Source organism: Bactrocera neohumeralis, chromosome 3 (genome assembly GCF_024586455.1).
Source record: "Bactrocera neohumeralis isolate Rockhampton chromosome 3, APGP_CSIRO_Bneo_wtdbg2-racon-allhic-juicebox.fasta_v2, whole genome shotgun sequence".
NCBI classification, from domain to species: domain Eukaryota; kingdom Metazoa; phylum Arthropoda; class Insecta; order Diptera; family Tephritidae; genus Bactrocera; species Bactrocera neohumeralis.
Genome location: NC_065920.1, coordinates 28,534,972 through 28,559,415, shown reverse-complemented (window position 1 = coordinate 28,559,415; position 24,444 = coordinate 28,534,972). Strand labels below are relative to the sequence as shown.

Genomic DNA, 24,444 nt, shown 5'->3' with positions numbered 1-24,444 from the left:
CTTGAGTTTAAGTAATGTGTGCCCAGTAGGAAACGTCATACATAAATAGTGGAATAAACGCTGGTTCGCAGTTCGGTTAACTGTAATTGTCTATATTTTTAAAATATGTAAAATATAAAGAGTATTTGTTATTTATGAATTGATTTCGTTGTTTCGTTTGTTAATATGTTTCACGCTTCGCGTATGCAAGTATTTAGGGATGCATGCTCGTGAATAAACGTAAGTATGTACGTAGGTAAATGGAAGTATACTATCTCATCTGTCTCGTATTCTTGTTCTTATCAGCTTGTGCTAAAAATAGCAATGCTACTATATAAACATACTTACATATATTTGCGTACACGTGTGTGTACAGAGATTATTCACTGGAAGCTAAATAAAACTGAATTGTATTGACATTGCGTTGACATGCTTTTCCGTTTATTTTAGAGTATAAGTATGCCTTATTGTCCTTGGCCCATTGTAGAATTATGACTGTCACTAATTTCACTTTTGGATTATTATCACAGATAGACTAATGTTTGACACTTTGTTTTCGATTAACTAGAAATAACGAGAAAAAACGTTAACTCCGGTTGCAGCGAAGCTGGAATACCCTTCACAAATAACGAAGTTGCCATGCAAAATCTTGAATCTGATAGTTCAGTTTGTATGACAGCTATACGATATAATAGGTGATCGAAGTAGAGGTATTTTGTCAATAGACATTCTTTGACAGAACACGTGTCGGTCGTGACAAGTTGCCATTTTATTTTTATACTCTCGCAACAAAGTTGCTAAGGAGAGTATTATAGTTTTGTTCACATAACGGTTGTTTCAGATATAGGGTTTTATATACCAAAGTGATCAGGGTGACGAGTAGAGTCGAAATCCGGATGTCTGTCTGTCCGTCCGTCCGTCTGTCCGTGCAAGCTGTAACTTGAGTAAAAATTGAGATATCATGATGAAACTTGGTACACGTATTCCTTGGCTCCATAAGAAGGCTAAGTTCGAAGATGGGCAAAATCGGCCCACTGCCACGCCCACAAAATGGCGGAAACCGAAAACCTATAAAGTGTCATAACTAAGCCATAAATAAAGATATTAAAGTGAAATTTAGCACAAAGAATCGCATTAGGGAGGGGCATATTTGGACGTAATTTTTTTGGAAAAGTGGGTGTGGCCCCGCCCCTACTAAGTTTTTTGTACATATCTCGGAAACTACTATAGCTATGTCAACCAAGCTCTACAGAGTCGTTTTCTTCAGGCATTCCCATATACAGTTCAAAAATGGAAGAAATCGATAATAATCACGCCCACCTCCCATACAAAGGTTATGTTGAAAATCACTAAAAGTGCGTTAACCGACTAACAAAAAACGCCAGAAACACTAAATCTTACGGAAGAAATTGCAGAAGGAAGCTGCTCCCAGGTTTTTTTTTATATTGAAAATGGGCGTGACGTCGCCCACTTATGGACCAAAAAGCCATATCTCAGGAATCTACTAGACCGATTTCAACGAAATTCGGTATATAATATTTTCTTAACACCCTGATGACATGTACGAAATATGGGTGAAATCGGTTCACAACCACGCCTTCTTCCAATATAATGCTATTTTGAATTCCATCTGATGCCTTCTCTGTACATATATACATTAGGAACCAATGATGATAGGGGAATAAAACTTTACAAAAATACGGTATTTGAAATATATGTAAATGACGTATAATGAAATCTCGATTATCACTTTATCATGCGAGAGTATAAAATGTTCGGTGACACCCGAACTTAGCCCTTCCTTACTTGTTTTCAGAACTATCTTCCAAATCGGAAAAACGTAATTTTACTCCGCTTGTGCTAAAAGCTTACGAACTGTATTTTGGTGTTAAAGTTGGGGACCAAGACAAAGCATGGGCCCATCATATCTGTTGTAAAACTTGTGTAACATCGGTTTGGTTAAAAGGTTCAAATCGTAATATGCGGACCTGTCAAACACAGTGAACAATTTCCTATTGCAAAAGCACCAGATTCTTGGAGTCTCGATGAAGAACTTGAATCGACTAGATGTTACTTTAAAGGAAATAACAACCAATCCTTTATTTGATTTACCAGGATGTTCAACAGTGCCGCATCTAATTTCACAGGGTGAACTTAATAACTTGGTTCGAGATCTAAGCCTCTCAAAATCACAGTCCGAACTTTGAGCATCCAGACTAAAAGGTTGGAACATTCTCCAAAGCAATGTAAATATTACTTTTTACAGAAAAAGGCAGAAAGACTTCACAAATTGCTTTCTTAAAGAGGGGGATCTAGTATATTGTACAGAAGTTAACCTGTTGCTTAACGCACTTGGCCAGAAACATAATCCACGGGATTGGCATCTATTCATTGATTCCTCTAAATTTAGTTTAAAAGCGGTATTGGTTCATAACGGTAACAAATATCCATCTGTGCCCTCAGCTCATGCGGTTCATATGAAGGAATCATATGAGAATATGAGAGTTCATTTAGAGCACATCCGTTATCATGAGTATGGTTGGGCAATATTTGGAGACCTAAAAGTAATAGCCCTTCTTCTGGGAAAGCAACTAGGATATACGAAATATTGGTGCTTCCTTTGCGAATGGGACAGCCGTGCGAAAGGTATTACTACCACCTTTGCATATTAAATTGGGTTTAATGAAGAATTTTGTTAAGGCAATGGACAGAAATGGAAGAGGGTTCTTGTATCTGAAACAAAAATTTCCAAGAGTCAGTGAAGCAAAAATTAAGGAGGGCATATTTTTGGGTCGGTAAATAAGAGAACTAATGAAAGATAAAACATTTGAGGAAATGCTCAATGAAAAGTTCAAAATTTTCTTGGAAATGTGAAAGCTGACAATTACAAAGATCTTGTGACTGAACTACTTATTGCCTATAAAAAAACTGGACTTTGTTAAGGGATACTCCAAAAACAAAATATGGCCGAAAAACATCGACTGTAACATTTTAAAGTACTCTTTGGTTAATAAAATAATATAACAATAATATATCTATTGCTGTTTTTTTTAACTTAAAAACTATAGGTGATAGAAGAAATCTCTATTTTCTGCATTTCTGACAATTTTTACATAATAAACACTTTGTTCTGTTCATGTCACAATTTACAAGTTAATTTTTGTTTACCAGTGCGTCTGGCACGCAGTAAAGAAAATATAGCAGCCGTTGTTGAGAGTTTCCACGACGACCGTGAAAAATCCATTTGGCGGCGTTTGCAGCAACTTGGACCGTCTGTATGGAACGACTTGGCGCATTTTATGTCGAGATCTTAAATTGAAAGCATAAAAAATACAGCTTGTGCAAGAACTAAAACCTGTCGATCTTTCCAAGCGACATCGTTTCACTCTATGGGCTCTTGAAAAGTTCCAAGAAGATCCGACGGTTTCGATCCAATGGATATAAAAAAGAAGCAAAAGTGTCGCATTTGGGACGAAGAGCAACCTGAAGAGATTCAAGAGCTGCCACTTTATCCAGAAAAAAAGCGGTTTGGTGTGCCGGTGGTATCATCGGTTAATATTAACATTGCATGACGTAGTCATTATTCAAAAGGCCTTTGAATCTACATATGTATATATCAAGCAGTCAATAAGATTTCGTCTTGAATCCGCCACTGAATATACATTTTTCAGGTTATAAAAACAGCCTATGTTGTTTAATCATTAAATTAAGTTAAATGAAGATTTTGTTTATAAACTAATTTGTGTATATGTTTTTGAAAAATTCACAAATTGCTGGCCTTTGTTTGAGAAAAGTTGGCATAGTAGAAATACACGGATTTAAATATATTATACTTAGAAGAAATACTAGAAGAAATCCGGTGATTGCGAACTTTCTTTAATGCTTACATATGTACATGCATATGTAAATAAATGTTTGTCACATAAACCAAAAATTCTTCTTTGTTCGAAGCTCATTTTCGCACCGATAATACAAACATACTGACACTTAAAACGCAATAACTTCACTTCCAATCAATGAAATGTAGATAAAGATAGCTGATTTCAGTCGCTACCAGGAGGCGCTAGATTCAAAAACTTTACTTTGGAACGCTCCTTGTATACTACTTATGATATAACTCTAACGAAGCTGTAAAATATGCTGTAAACGGATAAGTGATTAGCATACATTAGAAGATCTTTTGATCATTTTTATAACTAGATCTAAACCTTTAAGCCAGGGATGGCCAACAAATTTAAGATATGGAACTCTTGACTCCAGAAAAATGTTGTGTGATGTTGTGAAGCTAAGGATGTCAATTTACCTATTGGCCGAACATTTCTGCTCTTGTTTTGGTTCCAATTTGGATCCCTTCTATTGGGTAGTAGAAGGGATCTAAGCCAAAACGTTTGGTTCCAATTTTGGGGGCCGTTTCTTGCATTGTACAATATACTTAATATGTGCTCATCTCTTTATTAAGATTTGTAGCTGCGTTATATCTAGGGAAGTTTTACTTCTGCCGCTCGTAAACAATGTTTTTTCCAAAAGATTGCGCCATGAAATTTCGAATGGAATTATGGAATTACTCTCAGCATCTTTCAGAGCGTGCTCAACTTGTGTCATACAGATATTTGTCGTGAGATCGCAGTATAAAAAGAAGTTCCACTTGCATTTGTACAAATCAGTTGTTCTAAACGCTATTCATGTATATGTATATTTTTGCGAGTTTCAGAGGTCATTTCTATTATTCAGTCGCTCTTGCTAGCTGGGTTTTATACATACACATATGTACATACTTATGTATGTGCGTGGGAATTGCTTACTTTATGCCAACTTGCGTGTTCTGCCGTAATTTGCTTGAGTGTATACTTTCTTGAAAGCTCAGTCCATTAAAAGGTCACTAAAACCGCTTTGGATTTGATTAACGCCAGCGCTTTGTTGGCTTAATTTCTTTCGTTTTATTTCTGATTTTTTCATTGTTTCTATACTCTGGAAACATGTTGCTAAAGAGTATTATAGTTATATAATTCGAACAACAACCACAGGTAGTGTTCTCGAGGTATTCAATCTTATGCTCAGAAACTGTCAAACTCGGGTTATAATTTTTCAAACTTTTCAGGGACCCAGACACCAAATCCTAGTCTGATTTTTTTGGTTGAGTTTTCACCGCACATAACGGTCAATTTGTGAGTTTTAGTACTGAAATTCAGGGATAATATTTTTGTGATAATAGCATGTCAAAAATGTCAGGCCAATATTTCCTTTAGCCTCCATATATCTGATACAGTAAAATTCTTCATTACGGACAATTCTTCATAACCAGTTATGGGAGCTGATAACTGGATAAATTTCATGAATACAGCGTTTTCATTATTATTTTCATACAAAAGTAGTTCTTGGCTCCAATGGCCGGACATGGACACTATTTCAGTAATATTTCTTATAAATTGTCTTTGATAAACGGAGAATGTATCAAGAAAATTGTGTACAATATGGGAACTATGTTATATTTGTTGTAACTGTTTTAAATTCTTATTAATTTGGGTATTGAGATAGTTTTTTTAAGATCAATACCCAAAGTGATCACAGGAAATAAATTGGCTTGCCGTGGCTCAAGGCAAACTAATGATAATAATTGTGATTCATTCACATTTCTCTCGCATTTATTAGTTTAGGAGACACATACATAGTTGCCAGTTAAAGCTTCTGACTCTAAGAATACATTTTAAATAAACGTTTTTGCAACTCTCTCATAAGTATGTGGACAACCCTATTTTGTTATCGGAGAAACACTGGGACGGTTGGTTTCGGTTATGTGGAGTTTCACTGTAGGTATATTTTCGAACTTCCGGTTGACTTTATATCGTCTCTACCGGGCAATATGTAAGTAATATTAATGCATTTCAAAAATAATCCCTTTGTATTACATAAGAGAGTGTCTTCTTGCTTGTGATTCTAAACAATGAATGCAGTACTTCTTACTTTTGATTTAAATATATGCGAAAATTCGATAAATTACTTTACCTTGCGATTGTATAAAAATTTCGATGGCATCCAAACTTAGCTCTTCCTTACTTGTTTTATATTCGTAATAAAATAGCGAAATAATGCCATAATAATTGCCTTACAAAATTATCGCTGATTTGGTAATTAGGCGCACATGCAAACGACCATAGCCTTTATTCAGCAAAATGTTGCAATCTAGAATCTTGAGGGGTTGAGGCGAGTCTATTATTTTGTAGAATTGTTTCAATTCGAAGAAGTGGTTGTTGATAGGTTAATAAAGACGTCACTTTTACTCTCGCTCTTATTCGCTAATGTTTGCATAGATACTTAAATGTGTCAACCTCTTGCAATGAATTTTAAGAATTCTTAAATTTTACTTGGCAATGAATAGTTTCTTTCAATTTACTTTTATAACGGGTGATCCAAGTATATGTACTTTTTCCCATAGCCTTATTTCGTGTGTCTTGTCAAGCTGGCATGTTATTTCTTTCAGTATTTTTTGGCATTACATCACGGAAAGACTTACGCCAGAACAACGTTTACAAATCGTTCAACTTTATTATGAAATTCACGTTCTGTAAAGAATGTGTTTCGCGTTCGCAGCAACTCGGAATGACGTATAGAACGATTTGGCGCAATTTACGTCGAGATCTTAAATTAAAAGCGTAGAAAATACAGCTTGTGTAAGAACTGAAACCGTTCGACCTTCCCAAACGACATCGCTTACATCTATGGGCTCTTGAAAAGTTCCAAAAAGATCCGAAGTTTTCGAGCCAAATTTTGTTCAGCGATGAGGTCTATTTCTGGCCGCATTTGGGACGAAGAGCAATCTGAAGAAATTAAAGAGCTGCCATTTCATTCAGAAAACACTGCGGTGTGATGAGGTTTGCTAGTGGAATCCACTATCCATATTTTGGCAAAAATGATGCCGGTGAGAGCGCAACCGTTAATGACGCCCGTTATCAAGCCATGATAGCCGACTATCTGACGCCTGAAATTGAAGCTCGTGATCTCGGCGACATTTGGTTTCAACATGACAGCGCCACTTCCCACACATCGCATCAATTAATGGATGTATTGAGAGAACACTTCGGTAAGCAGAGAATTTCACGATTTGGGCCGGTCGATCTAAAGTCTATGCGGACATTCCCGCTTTGATTCAGGCTTTGGAACAAAACATTACGCGAGTCATTCGCCAGTTGCCTTTTGATATACTCGAACGAGTCATCAGAAATTGGATTCAACGAATAGACCATCTGAAACGTAGTCGCAGCCAACATTTCAAAGAGATAATCTTCAAAAAATAATTGCCAAATAATGTTCTTTCGAATGATCATAAAAATTCAACATTATTTTTTTGTGTTTTTTTTTAAGTTGCGGACCTCGAAATGAATCACCCCTTAAAAAAGTTATTCGATTTTAAAAGAACAGCAATAGAATGCTCTCTGAAATACCTAATCCAAAAAACTCGATTCAAGATCAACGACTGATTCCTGTTGCTGTTAAATACCGTCAGGGAAGTTTTTGCCGAATCGAACATTCTATTGCTATTCGCTTGCGATTGGCATGATTTTCGACAGCTATTTTTAATCATTGTTTATTTACATATCTTAGCTTACTCAGCGCTTTTGTTAGCTTACTAAAGCACTGATATTTTCGAACTGTTTTGGCTAATATTTATTAGCATATCACCTTCTCATACATGTCAGTATGTGTGTGTGTGTGTGTACTTATTTTCGGGGCTTTCTGCTACCGATAAAAATGTCATTAACTTGTTGCAATATGAGAGCACTCAATATGAGTATCGCATACAAGTACTTAACACCTCTTACTCGTTGTGCATACATTCGGTCGCAGTAGAAACGGCACGAGCGGGCAGCCCTAGAAGTATTTGTTTGTGTTTTGATTTCCACTTAACTCGCCTTTGTTATATGGTGCGATTTATTTGTTTATTTACACTTTTTGTTATTATTTGCACAGTGCTTATAAGTTTTATTTTTGTACTTTTTCTGTTGCTGTGATGTGTTGTTATTACTCTTTGTTCCCGAGTGTGAATTACGCCAAAGCTTTTATTTTCAATTAAGATAAAATTGTATTTGTCTTTCGACGACTCTGAGGCGCTGAAATGTGTGCAGTTATTTGTTTATTTGTGAATATGTATATATGTATGCATTTGTATACATATGTGAGTGTGTGTATATGTACGCTGTAACCTAAGAGTTAAAAAACATTGCATAGGTGCTAATGCGGGTTCGAGGTATTTTCGGTGATGGTTGCCTAACTAAATAGTAAAACAACACAGAATTCACACTACTGAAATTGAGAGGAAATATATTTATTTCATAGATATTACATAATACATAAGTATATACATATGTATATTGTATAGCGTTATAAAAGCCAACTAGTCCCTCAGCTTTTAAGATATCATTCAGCAATTTTGCGCATGTCCTCTTCTTCTTGAAAAGCTTCTCCTCTGTCGGAACCGCCGATATCGAACCAATAAAGTAAGTAGCTGTCATACAAACTGAACGATTAAAATCAGAATCAAAATCTTTCTATGTGGGCAAAAAATAGTAAGACTTTTTAATTTAAATTTCGCGCGAAAACCCATTCGTCGCAATATTTTTTTTCAAGGTTGGTATAACAATCGGTGATATTTATGCCAAATGTCACATCAAAATAGTCATTAGTATTTAGTATATGCTTGTCTTTCTAAAAAGAAAGCGGCGATTTGTACGATATTATTCAACAAAGAAGTTGCATTAAATTTTGTGTGCGGAATCAAATTTCTGGTGCCGAAACGCTTAGAATGTTGGAAAAGGCCTTCGGTGATAATTGTTTGTCGCGAGTAAGTATTTTTCATTGGTACAAGTCATTCAAAGAGGGTTGAGAACGCGTTGTCGACGAACCAGGACGGTTTTCCACATCAACTGATGATCAACACGTGAATAAAATAAAGGAATTGGTGCTTGAGAATCGAAAATTAACACTCAGAGATCTTACTGCCATTGTTGGAATATCGGAAGGATCAGTCAAAACAATTTTGAAAGTTTATTTGGGTCTAAGAAAAGTAAAAGCACGCCAAAATTATTCTATTTTTCACAGTGTAGTCTCATGAACGCCTGTAAAACAATGCTTTCCGACAGCCAGGATGTTATGAAACGTATTATTACTGGCAATGAGTCTTGGATGCATGCTTACTACTCGGAAACAGGTGATCAATTGGTCGAATATCGTGGTAAAGGTGAGCCAAAGCCAAAAAACCACGTTAAAATAAAGACTACATCCGTGTGACTTCTGGCTAATTTGAGTCAATTGAAGACATTAAACGTGAATTGCTAAGCGCATGGAAATTAACTTCAACGGAGTATTGGGGCCAAAGGGGTTTACTTTGAGGGCGACGACATAGATTTTGACGAATAAATTAAGAATTTTAAAATTAGGAACAAAGTCTTAATATATCATGCTTGCAGTAGTATACAGAGATATTTTATTTTTATAAATTTTCGAAGCGAACCCTACTCAGAGCTCAAAAATTTTTTGGAAAACCCAATTGAGAAGTCAGACTTTGGCTCAAACTGCTTTTTCAACTGGCTGAAACAACCTGCATAAAATTACGAAATATTAACTAAATCGGTCGAGACGCATTTTTCTTGCCACGCACTCAATTAATTCAATTATTTTTATGCGAATATACTTTACTTGCAAGCGCTATTTCGCCATACTCAAATGCTAAACTAATATTATATTAAATCATATATTTTCGCCTACACAGCGGTTTGACGACCTACCGGACGTCTACAGCAGTAACGACGGTGATGTTAGCTCTGATAGGAACTGCAATAAAAATTAAGCGGAAAATGAAACTTTTGCACGCAAGCAGTGCTTGAGCAGTTACATATGTTTTCTTAACTTACATACATATATAAGTGTATGTAAATACATATTTTTATATACCATCTGGACTACAAAAGTTTGGACATAGTAGTGTGTGTTCCCGCGTATTTAATTGCGTTGAGCTCGTGAGTGGGCAATTTCCACGCATATTGTTCGCGCTGTTGGTGCCCTGCTACTCTCATCTGCGGGCGTTACAAATATTCAATAGCACCTGGTTCTCGCCATCCTTTTTGATTCATTGGGATGCTATAGACATTCAATATAAATATTGTACCAGAATGCTGAGGTACTGTCTTATTGAATGTCTTCTGGCTAAGAGATTGCACCGAAGCTATAATACTTTTCGCAAATAAAGAAGTATCTACGAGGTTTGTCCAGAAAGTAATAGGACTGAGTCGATTTAAAAAAATTTATTGAACCAATCGTTACAATTCCTTAAAAACTTTTAAAATAGACTGCTTCTGCGCCGATGCAGCGCTGCCAGCACGATTTCCAAGCAATGAAGGCGTCCCGGAAGGCATTCTCCGGAATAGCCTTGAGAGCCGAGGTGCATGATGCTTGGATCTCCTTGTCGTCTCAAAATGCTTGTCTTTAATAGGCCTTTTCAGACAAGGAGACAAAAAAGTCCTTTGGGTCATATCTGGGCTGTAGGGCGGCTGCGGAAGCCCGCCTTGGGATGCCCGCCCTTGGTTTGGTAGCTGTTCACAAGAAAGACGGTGTGAGCCGGGACGTTGTCGTGGTGCAACTTCCAATAGGCTGCGATGTCTTGTCGGACGCGATTGACCCTTCGCTTGAGTCTCTTGAAGACTTCCACGTAAAACTTGGCGTTGATGGTTTGTGTAGGAGAGACACATTCATGATGCCTTTGATTTCAAAAAACACAATGAGCATCGTTTTCACTTTGGATTTGCTCATTTTTCCGGTCTTTATCAGCGACCTTCCGGCCCTCCAAAAAGCCCTGGTGCCACCGAAACACACCACTTCTTGCTTAAGCAACATCTGGGTAAGCCTACTTGATCATATCAAACGTCTCTGTCGCAGATTTACCGAGTTTCACACAGAATTTAATCGCGTACCGCTGCTGTAACGAACGCTTCGTTTCCGGCTTGCAACACTCACAGAAACTTCTTCTTCTTCTTAATTGGCGTAGACACCGCTTACGCGATTATAGCCGAGTTAACAACAGCGCGCCAGTCGTTGTTAACTTTCCGCTACGTGGTGCCAATTGGATATTCCAAGCGAAGCCAGGTCCTTCTCCACTTGGTCCTTCCAACGGAGTGGAGGTCTTCCTCTTCCTCTGCTTCCCCCGGCGGGTACTGCGTCCAATACTTTCAGAGCTGGAGTGTTTTCGTCCATCCGGACAACATGACCTAGCCAGCGTAGCCGCTGTCTTTTAATTCGCTGAACTATGTCGATGTCGTCGTATATCTCGTACAGCTCATCGTTCCATCGAATGCGGTATTCGCCGTGGCTAACGCGTAAAGGACCATAAATCTTTCGCAGTACTTTTCTCTCGAAAACTCGCAACGTCGACTCATCCGTTGTTGACATCGTCCAAGACTCTGCACCATATAGCAGGACGGGAATTATGAGTGACTTATAGAGTTTGGTTTTTGTTTGTCGAGAGAGGACTTTGGTTCTCAATTGCCTACTCAGTCCGAAGTAGCACCTGTTGGCAAGAGTTATCCTGCGTTGGATTTCTAGGCTGACATTGTTGGTGGTGTTTACGCTGGTTCCAAGATAGACGAAATTATCTACAACTTCAAAGTTATGACTGTCAACAGTGACGTGAGTGCCAAGTCGCGAGCGCGACGACTGTTTGTTTGATGACAGGGGATATTTCGTCTTGCCCTCACAGAAACACGTCACGCGAAAATGCTTGTCCTGACTCTCTAGGTGCTCAGAGACAACTGACCAGCCGCTCGTTCGTTAGCAAGGAACGCCCTCTACCGAATCCAGTCGGTGCGCGCACGCTCCGAAGTACAGTTGCGGCGGAAGGAAATCAGTCCTATTACTTCCGGACAAACCCTGTATAGTACATATTTCGTTTGTCTAATAATTATTGAGATATCTGACAGAGATAAGTAATATGTAAAAATTGGATATATTTGCATTATTTGACTCCCAAGTTTGGCTTGGCGCCTGATCGTCATAAATATTTGCTATACTTTTACACTTGTTCAATATATTAACTACTATATACTTTTTTCGAGCTTACTCTTGGGTCACCCTGTGTCACTGGTATTGACTCCTATCTGTAGAATATTTTAAGGTGAATACGAGAAGTTGGAACAAGAGACAATATGCTTACCCGGTACGCAGACAACTAAATACTCTTTCATTTCATAATCGCAATCCTTTAAGCCACTTCCTTGTTCATAAATCCTAACAAAACTTTTCCAATCAATCAATATCACAGCAGAAGCGTTTGTGCAGCATAATTCCAGTCGCGAAATTAATTAAATTTCCTAAATATTTTGCATTTGCAATTAAAAACTAATCTCGCCACTGCAACGAGCCTCGGCACATAAACGAGTTGAAGAAAATAAAAAACGGCGGTGGAGAGTTGAGTGGATTATGTCCACTTATAAGTTATAAAAGATGGATGAAATGCTGCGCTTTTGGTTGCCTTGTGCCAAAAGCTACTGCCTCGCTCCTTCTCGCCACTTTGGCACTTGACTTGTTAGTTCCCGACATTTATTCAGTTAGCAGTATACATTTCAAAGGCACTCTTTCGCCCAGTGGGAGGTGTGAGGATAAGTTTCCAAAATTTATTGATGCAATAAGTGAGCAAACGCCAAAGCCATGTGGGAAACACTGTTACGAGCGGACATACAAACACATATACGGGAGGAGGGTATTTTAGGAGCTGGTTGAAGAACTTATATGGAAAAGGAAAACTTTAATACGAATGCACTTGGCTTAGCTGGTATTTGAACACATATACATATATGTATGTACATATGTACATTCGCGTGTGTATGTTTGTAACGCTTAGTTAAGTACTTTCAGTGTTCTGCCAAATATCGGTCGCCGGTCGGCGACATGAGACAACCTACAGAAGTCGCTCAACCAACAACGGCTCTCGTGAAACTTGGCCGACAGACACTTTTACTAGAGTTTGGCCGCCTCTAGGTGATCACATACGTAATGGTTCAGAAGAAGGCGTAATGGCGGTACGTGCACTTGTACGAGTATATGCTATATGTATAGCAAAGTTTTCATGTAGTTTTCGGTAAAGTTGGCAAAAATGGCAACGGAAAACTGCAATGTGCAGCATGTTGCACGTGGTGTTGCAAAAACTTATGAGTATATCCGACATTAACAACTTAAGTACATGCGTATATATGTATGTATATATGTGCAACTGTAAATGTTGTAAAAGTAATTCAACACACATGGATCGTCAAAGTGCTGAATTGCAAGAAAATATATATTATACAAGGTGTTTTCCAAAATAAACAGGACTTTTTGAATCTAGCGCTCCCTGGTGACGCCATCTATATGCCGACCAGTGCGTTAGAATCTATCTTTATCGATTGTCCTGTGAGAATTTCATGACATTTCATTGGTTAGAAGTGAAGTTATTGCGATTTAAGTGTCAGTATGTTTGTGTTATCGGTGCGAAAATGAGCTTCGAACAAAGAGTCAACATTAAATTTTGTTTTAAAATTGGTAAAACTTTTACCGAAACGTTTCAATAGATGAAACAATTTTATGGCGATGATAGCCTATCTCATAGCAGAGTGCATGAGTGGTTTCAACGTTTTCAAAGTCGTGAGGACATAAATGACGATCAACATGCGAAACTGTGCGCGAATTCATCAAAAATCAGCCGAAATCATCATTGAAATTCATGGAAATGGAATTGAACATCTCCAAAACATCGATTTATTGCATTTTGACCGAACATTTGGGCTTAAGAAAGGTGTGTGCACGGTTTGTTCCGCACCAATTGACTGGCGATCAAAAATTGTCTCATCGATCGTCGCTTGTAACCGATTATTTGACCAAAAATCACATTTTAACTATTAATCACTCCCCGTATTCTCCTGATATGGCACCGTGCGACTTCTTCCTTTTCGGAAAAATGCATTTGCTCATGAAAGGAAAGCGTTATGCAGACGTAGAGGCCATTCAAAAGTCTTGCACCGGCATACTGACGGCCATACCGGCCAACGAGCTAAAACACTCGTTCGACATGCTTTTGGACCGTGCAAAAAGCTGTATTGAAGCAGAAGGAGACTATTTTCAATAAAATAAATTGATTTTGCTGAAAAAAAAACATTTGTTCTGTTTTTTTCTTTAAGTCCTGTTTACTTTTGAACGCACCTTGTATAACTATAAATACTGTATAAATGTTGTTTGGAATTTTTCACGAATACAATGAATCAAGTAAATACACATTTTATTTTTAGGAAAACAAGCTTAAGTATATATATTGTCATTTATACTTCCCAACGGGTGCAAATTTCATTTCGAAAATCCCTTTTGATTGACGCAAGAAAAAGTATGTAAGTTGTAAGTACCACAGAGTTGGTCCCCTCGACATGAAACTTATTTGAAATACTAATGCAATTAATAACATATAAAGACGTCCGGCCGTTAGGGTTTTCCAAAATGAAGTCCCACCATCTTGAGGTATTCTGGTATTCCAAAGTTATACATACAGCCATAATAAGTCTTGAAATAATAAATTCGAAAAGGGACTTCTAAAACGGCGTTTAGAATACTAGATCGTTGATGACGAGCCACTGGATAAATATTTCTATTTAAAATATCTCTTTACACTAATTCGGATGCGACGTAGGTGGTGCCCGTATATTTGTCCGTCTCTCCGTCCGTTTGTATATACGCGTACTAATCCCTCCGCTTTTGAGATATCGATTTGAAATTTTGCACATGTCCTTTTCTTCACAAGATGCTGCTATGTATATCGGACCACTATAGCACATAGCTGCCATACAAACTCTACGGTCAAAATCAAGTTCTTATATGAAATCTTTTGTGTTTGGGAAGATTCTTGTATATTTCTAATTTTGCCATCGTTGAAGATTATTCAAACAAGTTTTGTCAGAGTGACTTGAAGACAAAGTTACCTTTGTGACAGAAGAAAGCAAACTACAGTTGAACTTCCATAAATCGAAATTTTACTTTGGCACGTAATTCTCTAAGTTACATTTTACGGAGAAATCTCACTTTGTAAACAGCTGCTCATCTAGAAGTTGCCTCGCGTATTTGCCCCTTCAAATGTTACTATTACAGATTATATATGTAGAGTTTTTTTTTTTATTTTGGAGGAGGAATCTTTGAAAGTTATCGTATTTTTTTCCGAACGATATGAACGATTCATATTGGCCGCTGAAGCGCCTACGTATTAAACTATTAACTCCATCATCATTGCTTGTTATTTGCCCCACGAAACTGTCGTTTGGCCAAGCTTGACACTATGATATCCGGTGTCACTCGTTCCGGTGTCAATTTCTCTACATTGGCTCTCTCCCTTTCATACCGCCGGCAGAAAAAATAAAAAGAAGATGTGCAGCGCATTTTCTCCGCTGCTGCCGCAGGAGGAACAATTCATCCCGTCGTCATGGCCATAAAATATTTCTGCCTCGTCAAAGCTTACGCCAGGTAGAAATCTGTTTCTGAGTATAATGAGTTGGACAATAAGATTTGCTCAGCCGGATTTATGGAGAATCGAGTTAGGGAAGTTCAGCTGTATTTAAAAATATTATGTCGCACCTCAAGCTTCTATCATTTAGACAAGCAGAACTTACGTCGAATAGTACAACGAAACCTTACTTTCGAACGAAAAATTCTTCTAGTCCGTCTAGTGCATTGTAGTGATCCCACTTTGGTTCGCAAGCTCTTTTGCTATTACTTTTAAATAAAAAAATGCTCTCGTATTAAACCATTCGCAGCTTTTATCGTATAATGAATTTATTTGCGCAACCTTTCTTCAATATGCTTGGTTTAGAAGTAAGAAAAATGTAATAATCTTTATTTAAAAGCAAATAAGGACAAACAGTTTTTTATTGCACTTTTTATTCGCAATCTTTTTAGTGTTTGGGGGAGGGGGGTGACCCAAATTTATCTGAGATAAAGAATGCACATTTAAATGTCGCATTGATTTGAAATGTCGACAGAAACACGCTGCACGTGCCAAGCGCTTAAGGCTATTGTTCCTTTACTCGGCGTTCTTTTATTCGTTTTCTTTCGCCCTGATTTCGAATAAGCTTTTATACTTTTATTGCCAAATTGTTGTGATGCCGAGTGAATGTTTCGCAATCCAATAAACTTTCCGTCTGTTTTTTGGCACATAAAAAGTCGCGAAAAATTTTGAAAGAATTAAAGCTGGCATAGTACTTATAGAAAAATTGGGTGGAAGCGTGGATAATGCTAGATATTGAGGATGGTTTGGGGGACAAAACCCCTCCTAAAGTCGGATAATGTCAGTTGCAAAGTAATAATAAAAGTTCGACAAAAATTTTTATCAGGAGAAATATCAATATTTAATTTTATTATATGCATCTATATATATAAAAGAAAGTTGTGTTAGTTACACCATTTATAACTCAAGAGCGGCTGAACCGATTTGACTGAAAATTTGTGGGGAAGTAGCTTAGAACCAGGGTAAAGACATAGGATTTTATCTATTTAGATCAAAATTTAATACAACTCATAAATACAAAATTTAGGTTTCAAATAATAAGTATTTGTTCAAAATTCCTGTTTGTAGGAATCATTTGAATATTTGCTTACAATTTTAAACAGATTCTTCTTCAAAAATAATACAATTGCTAAGTATTTGTAATAGTAGAAAAGAACTGCAACCAAATACGCAGTGCAGTGGATTATAACTGGCTCAGTAATCAGTCGTTGAGTATGTATTATACAACATGCATACGAAAAGACTGATTGTCATAACCTTTCCATCCGACTTTTTCGTCTTTCCACGCCTGAGAACCGATTCCTCATGTGCAGTTCACTAAAATGACAGTCGATTGGACGCCAGTGGCAAATGATGGAGCTATGTTTCTATTATCACATACCGACGCCAAAATTCGGTTTTATTACGATTAAAGAGCGCTCAAATACTTCTCAGAATCAGTTATTAGTTGTTTTTATTGGATTATGAACTTGCGAGGCACCCACTTTGCACATACATAGCTTTCGAATCTTTAGAGCATCATTGTCCTCGGTGCTCAATTCGCTTGTTTCCAGCTTAGGAAATGTCTTTTCTACGGTGGATTTCCCTGAGCCAAAATTCAACAGTATTTTCCCCAAAAAAGCAATGCTTTATTAACATACGAAATGCTTTATGATCAATTTTTTTGTAAACTAACACAAGTTGCTTCACAAAAATGCTATATCTTATTAACTAATAGTTATAATCCAACTAATAGAAATCATATAGATGATAGTAGTAGTATTATCTATGTATCAGCCACAGTGAAGTGTGGACGCGTCCTATAGTACTATATAAAAAATTTTGTATTCAATTTGACCTGTCCTTCGTTTACAAAAACTATCCCGAAGGCTTCTTGTCATATAAGTATTTCTCGTTTTTTTTTTTTTTTAATGTATCCAAAACTGCATAAACTGAAACACATATGTATGCATATCTTGTTCAGTCTCTTTTGACCTGTTTTATTCCACAAGTTGGTTCAGATTATTTTCAAACAGGAAGAAGTTCTTTCAGTTGTTGCTTTTGCCACCGGCAGAAGCAGGAGTATATATAAGATCTTAAAATTATTTGGGAAAGACGTTTTATGTATGATGTCTAACACGTCGAGAGCGCTTCAGAAAAGTTTGCCTGAAGTTCGCTGCTTTCACAACTTAACTTCTATGAGTCATCCGAACTCTGCTAATCTCATTGTTTCTAATCAGATGACTGTAATTGACAACTAAGAAATAGATTCACTGAATGTATCGATTACGTAATAAGCCACGCAATTCGATATACTTTGAAACGGCTTCTTGGCATTTAGCTTATCTTGTTGAGTATGCAGATTTAAGTTTCTGCTTCTGAGTTTTGTTTTCCGATTTATCGTTCCGGTCTTCGAAGTTTCGATGATTAGACAAAATATCGAACACAAATACCAAGCTGATCAATCCCGGCAATAGCTGTTGTACCATCTGCTGGTACGGAGATGCCATGGGGTTTATTTTCATATGTATCTTGACGATGGATGAATAGATCTCCATTATTTCAACTTTGGGCATTATGTACAATAAAACGGGACTTGCACTATACAACTTCGGAATAAGAAAAGCCAAGATGACTTCATGGAAAAGTTTCTGCTAAAATGTAGAGGTGTGTCAAAGGTCCCCTAGCTTCAGACGTACTAAACTTGCAAAGAACCCCAGTGTTTTATCGAAAGAAAGCAAATTCAAAGTGGACCTTGAGCAGTGAAAATAACTTAGGATGCTCCTTTTCGAAACACATCCCCTGGAAAGTATCTCTCGGAGTGCTGCAAGAGTATTGCACATCTTTTGCCAATATTCTGGATGAATGGGTAATGACTTGGGCTTGTTAAAACCATTCAAATCCCGCACCTGGATCACATCTAACCAATGCAGCTAAAACAAGATGGATGAATGGATAATGACTTGGGCTTGTTAAAACCATTCAAATCCCCCACCTGGATGACAGCTTACCAATGCAGGTATAACAGGCTGTTAAGGTGTCATGCAACTAGCAGGCAATCATCTATGCGAACGACGAAAGTCTGGGATATATTCCGGAGGCATGGAGAGTTAAATTCATCCCGAAGGATGGTAAGAGCTCTCACATCACAACCAAGGGCTTTAGATCTACCAGCCTCTCGTCTTTCTTACTGAAAACTTTTGAGACGCAAATAGACTGGCACATAAGGGTGCGAGTTCTGAGGAAAAATCTATGCATCTCTGGATCTCCCATCTAACTTAAACTAACTATATGGTTTTTCAGAATTTGGCATTCATTAACGGATAAGTAAATTTAGAATAAGATTGACACATAAAAACCCTCGGTAGAGATCCTAGAGGTAATTTCATTAGTGATTCATAATCTCTTCCTAAGGGGTGCTTCTAAAAGTAACAATTGTTTTGCTTATTTCGAATATTATTAAAACGGGTGTAATTGTCTATGTTATGCATCTCTTGCCTGTGGTTTTCAATTCATTCAATCATCTGAATCAAAATATATTTGAGTAATTACTTTCTCTGAATTGCAATAATTTACACACACACACACTTACACAATGCACAGTTTTGATGTATGACTAAGAAAATAGATGGGCGCCGACACCATGCTACAGTTGGCACGCATCCCAAGGGAAGGTCAAACATCAATGCTACCGAAAATTAGAACACCTGCTGGGCTGAAACAAGCGCATCTATTTGCCTGTATGTATGTATGTATGTGTGTGCGCATTCGTAATGCATAAACTAATAATAGATGGAATTTATGAGCGTTATCTATTTTTAGATAAAAGCGCCAGTCAGAAAGCCGCAGATACAGTTATTTATAAAAAACATATACGGATGTGTGTGTGTGTGTGTTTGTGAAGTGTGAAATTGATATGGATGGTCCTTTGACGTGCCTGCTTGCGTCATACTTATAGCTTTGACGACTCATATATAGAGATTAGTGAAAGTGGATGTTGCCCCTTACTCACATATATACTTACGAGCTAAAATACTCGATGACACAAAAGAAAACGGTTTGAGTAGACAATATTAAAAAAAAAATATTAAAATAAAAAAAATTGAAAATGAGTGTAAATAATATTTAAATAAAAAACAAGAAAAAGGGTTAGCTTCGGTGCAGCCGATACCCTTCACAGGTCCATTTCTTTTAGTAACTATGTGCCCAGTTTGTATGGAAGCTATGTGTTATAGTATTCCGATCTGAACAATTTTGTCGGAGATTATATTATTAACTTAAGCAGTAATCCATGTAAAATTTCGTGAAGATACCACGTCAAATGCAAAAGTTTTCCATACCAGCACTAGATTCCGATCATTCAGTTTGTATGGCAGCTATATGCTATAGTAAGCCGATCTGAACAATTTCTTCGGAGATTATAATATAAACTTAAGCAGTAATCCATGTAAAATTTCGTGAAGATACCACGTCAAATGCAAAAGTTTTCCATACCAGCACTAGATTCCGATCATTCAGTTTGTATGGCAGCTATATGCTATAGTAAGCCGATCTGAACAATTTTTTCGGAGATTATATTATTACCTTAAGCAGTAATCCATGTAAAATTTCGTGAAGATACCACGTCAAATGCAAAAGTTTTCCATACCAGCACTAGATTCCGATCATTCAGTTTGTATGGCAGCTATATGCTATAGTAAGCCGATCTGAACAATTTTTTCGGAGATTATATTATTATCTTAAGCAGTAATCCATGTCAAATTTCGTGAAGATACCACGTCAAATGCAAAAGTTTTCCATACCAGCACTAGATTCCGATCATTCAGTTTGTATGGCAGCTATATGCTATAGTAAGCCGATCTGAACAATTTCTTCGGAGATTACATTATTATCTTAGAAAATAACCTGTGCCAGCTTTTGTGAAGGTACATTGTCAAATGTGAAAGTTTTCCATACAAGAACTTGATTCCGATCGTTCAGTTTGTATGGCAGCTGTATGTTGTAGTGGTGCGATATCGGCAGTTCCGACAAATGAGCAGCTTCTTGAAGAGAAAATGACGTTTGCAAAATTTCAAAATGATATCATAAAAACTGAGGGAGCAGTTAGTATATATACAGACAGACGGACGGACAGACAGACAGATGGACGTGGCTAAATCGACTCAGCTCAGCATACTGATCATTTATATATGTATACACTTTGTAGGGTCTCCGACGCTTCCTTCTGGGTGTTACAACCTTCGTCACAAACTTAATATACCCTGTTCAGGATATAAAAATAAATAAGTGAGGATGGGCTAAGCTCGAGTATAGCCGAATAGTTCATACTCTTGCAACTTGCAAAGATGGGGTAATACTTTCAGATACATAAGGTTTGTTAGTTATATGAGGTAGAGGCCGACTTTCATGCGATTTTATTCATTCTAAGCACAAATATGCACCGTTATAAGAAAAACACTCTCACTCAATTTTATTAAGATAACTGATATATTGGCTAATGTATGTGGTATAAAGTCACCCGGAAGTTCGAAAATCTTTAAAATGGGTATACCTGAATGGGTGCTCAGGGAAACATTGACTCGATTCAAACCATTTTTGAGACCCAAAGATGCTAATATCAGGAAAGATATTTGGAAAATAATTCCTATAAAGGTATGTTAGTACGAAAATTGACTTTTTGAAAACAAAAACAAATGTTAATAATCGAAAATCGCTTTATTGCTTCTGAAAATATTCTTCATAAACTTTTGCATGCGGGACTTTTGTCAATCTGATTGAGCTATCTCCAAAACATGTGTTCCGAACGCATCAATCGTCTCTTCTGGTGTCGATAATCGTTGACCTCTTAGTTTAATTTTACTTACGGTAAAAGAAGTCAGCTGTTGGCAAGACAGGACTACTATACGGTGGATGCCTTATCAAATCGTCGTTTTGAGTGCTCAAAAATGTATCGTTTCAGTCGATGTGCGAGAGCTTGCAATGTCGTGGTTAAGATTGATCCGTCTGCGGCGATTGGTTTTCTCATTTCTTGAAAGACAACTGGCAAACAAATAGTTGTGTACTACTCGGAATTTACTTTTCTGCGCTTTTCTAGTTTTATAGTTGCGACATATTCAGGTTTTCCAAACAAACAAGCAACCATTTGCTTGGATGTGTTTCGTAATCGAACAGCTGTTGTTATATTCGGCTCCTTTTGAAGCACCCATACAGTCGACTGCTGTTTACTTTCGGGCTCGTTCATATAAATCCATATTCATCATTTGTTACGTTATCGAAGACATGTTTTGAAGCACTGTTGTCGTATTTTTTTAACATTTCTCGCCACCTATCGACACGATATAATTCCATTTTTTGGCCGAGGTGAATATTTTAAGTTACTATAAACAACTCAAATAGCGCTCGTATGACAAAACGTTCTAAGTATGTATAACATAAAAAATGTCAAACTTTACGATAAAGTTGTAAGTTTGCAATCCGCCAAGGGTGGTCTGCGTATATAAAACGCGATTTATTCGTCTTCTTGATATCATTTGGTAATTTAGGGGCAGGTCTAGTGTGAAATTTTGAATATTTCTATAGTTTCCGAAATTTTTTTTCTGTCTGTTCTGTATATAATTCTTGATCTGAATTATGGCAAGGCAAAAACGACTAAAATTTGGGATAAAATTCAACTTTTTTCTTAAAACGCTGCCATTTTGACAATTTCTGATATTTTTTAATGGTGGGTAGTTGTTCGGAGTTTAATGTAAATTTTTTATACTCTCGCAACAAAGTTGCTAAGGAGAGTATAATAGTTTTGTTCACATAAAGGTTGTTTGTAAGTCTTAAAACTAAAGTGATCAGGGTGACGAGTAGAGTTGTCTGTCTGTCCGTCCGTCCGTCCGTGCAAGCTGTAACTTGAGTAAAAATTGAGATATCATGATGAAACTTGCTACACGTATTTCTTGGCACCATAAGAAGGTTAAGTTCGAAGATGGGCAAAATCGGCCAACTGCCACGCCCACAAAATGGCGAAAACCGTGTCATAACTAAGCCATAAAGAAATATATTAAAGTGAAATTTGGCACAAAGGGCATATTTGGAAGTAATTTTTTTGGAAAACTGGGCCTGGCCCCGCCCCCTACTAAGTTTTTTGTACATATTTCGGAAACTACTATAGCTATGTCAACCAAACTCTATAGAGTCGTTTCCTTCAGGCATTTCCATATACAGTTCAAAAATGGAAGAAATCGGATAATAACCACGCCCACCTCCCATACAAAGGTTATGTTGAAAATCACTAAAAGTGCGTTAACCGACTAACAAAAAACGTTAGAAACACTAAATTTTACGGAAGAAATGGCAGAAGGAAGCTGCACCCAGGCTTTTTTTTTAAATTGAAAATGGGCGTGGCGTCGCCCACTTATGGACCAAGAACCATATCTCAGGAACTACTAGACCGATTTCAATGAAATTGTATAATATTTTCTTAACACCCTGATGACATGTAGAAAATATGGGTGAAATCGGTTCTCAACCACGCCTTCTTCCAATATAACGCTATTTTGAATTCCATCTGATTCCTTCTCTGTATAATATATACATTAGGAACCAATGATGATAGCGGAATAAAACTTTACATAAATACGGTGTTTGAAAAATATATAAATGACGGATAATGAAATCTCGATTATCACTTTATCATGCGAGAGTATAAAATGTTCGGTGACACCCGAACTTAGTCCTTCCTTACTTGTTTATTGTTAGGTTTCATCCACGGAGAAGGCATTTGTTAACGCCGTCAGAGGACTTGTAAGTCAAAAAATATTAAATTATTGTTTTTTTTTCGAAAATTTCACTATGTATTCTAGAAATATGTATAAATATACCCTGAAAATTGCATTACAATTGATGGGGTTTTTGTTTTTTGATTCCCAAAAATCTGCCATGTTTTAAGTTATTCCACTAGGTGTGCCCCTTAAATCACAATTGTGAATGACATTCTGGTTAGAACACTATAAATAATATATTTGTATATTATTATAAACAAAATGATCTGCACGTCGAAAGTGAAATCAAAAGAGGTGGTTTGGCTTTCACGCCCCATTTTGCTTGCTTTGCTTTGCATTTTATGGTAAGAGAGGCCGCTGTGCAGCTCGAAGTGGCACAAGGCTATTGAAATCTTGTTGTGCGGCACGGAATTTGTTCAAATTGAAATTGCAATGCATTTTGTGTTCAAAATAAATTCGCTAGGTAAAATAGTGTAACATTGAAAAGAAAAAATCTTAAAAAGCATTTTTGCATAAATCATTTGTTAATTGTGTTAACATATTTATGTATGAGATAAATGATAATCTAAAGTAGTCTATATATACTCGTATATATATTTATGTAAGCATTTATTTATTTATTAACCAAATTAAATGCAAAGCACAATCTTTCGCTTTTGCTTGGCACTTCACCGCACTTTACAATTTCGGTATTCGCAAATCATTTTCATCGATTCTCGCCGAAAATTTGCATTCCACGTGCACCGAGCTACAAATACCAATGCCATAACATGTTGATAACAACAACAAATTGTTGTTAGAACAATAACAACCAAAAATTGTATAGAATTCTGCAACTGCTTGCCATCAACCACTTGCCACTTACCACTTACCACCTACCATTAGCAACTTGCAACTCAAATTTAACAACAACAATAATACTGCAGCGTCGCAAATACATCGTGCGTAGTTGTGGTTGGCTCCATACACATCTTATACAGTTCATATGTATCAGTGTTTATGTATGCATTGAAAATATGCTCCGAATGGGACCAAGAGTAGTCCGTTATAAGTAAGAAAACGTTAATTTCCTTAACATTCCATACAAGAACTTAATTTTGATGGGTCAGTTTGTATGGCAGCTATATGCTATAGTAGTCCAATCTGTATAGTTTCTTT

The 24,444-nt window shown here is 37.0% G+C and overlaps 1 protein-coding gene across 1 annotated transcript in view; it reads left to right on the top strand.

The window, feature by feature from the left end:
* The window catches only part of LOC126752955 (odorant receptor 74a), a 109,011-nt gene that overhangs the window by 42,694 nt on the left and 41,873 nt on the right, over window positions 1-24,444 (top strand). The window lies entirely within an intron of this gene.